Below are 233 nucleotides of genomic sequence, written 5' to 3'. Positions count from 1 at the left end.
TTCTTCATCCACCATAAAATGAACCTCAGGCGGCTGCGTCAGGTCGTGCACAAGCTCCCGTCCGAGGATGGCAAGAGGCAAGGCGGAGCTTCAGGGCTCAGCCAGTCAGAGCTGCACGCGCGGATCAACAGCTGGGTCGCCTCCGCCTCGGCCGGTCAGATCCGGCAGCTTCCGGAGATTCTGACCAAAACGGGAGCGAGCGGCGTCGGTGAGCGGCTACAGAACAAGCTGCA

General features: G+C 62.2%; 1 long non-coding RNA gene across 1 annotated transcript in view; it reads left to right on the top strand.

Moving 5' to 3' along the window:
- The window catches only part of LOC117956509, a 499-nt gene extending 266 nt beyond the window's left edge, over nt 1–233 (top strand). Inside the window, exon 2 of the long non-coding RNA XR_004659292.1 lies at nt 43–233. This is a non-coding gene — a long non-coding RNA (uncharacterized LOC117956509). The remainder of the gene's footprint in view (nt 1–42) is intronic.

Source organism: Etheostoma cragini, chromosome 14 (genome assembly GCF_013103735.1).
Source record: "Etheostoma cragini isolate CJK2018 chromosome 14, CSU_Ecrag_1.0, whole genome shotgun sequence".
NCBI classification, from domain to species: Eukaryota; Metazoa; Chordata; class Actinopteri; order Perciformes; family Percidae; genus Etheostoma; species Etheostoma cragini.
This window is presented reverse-complemented; position numbering and strand designations above follow the sequence as displayed.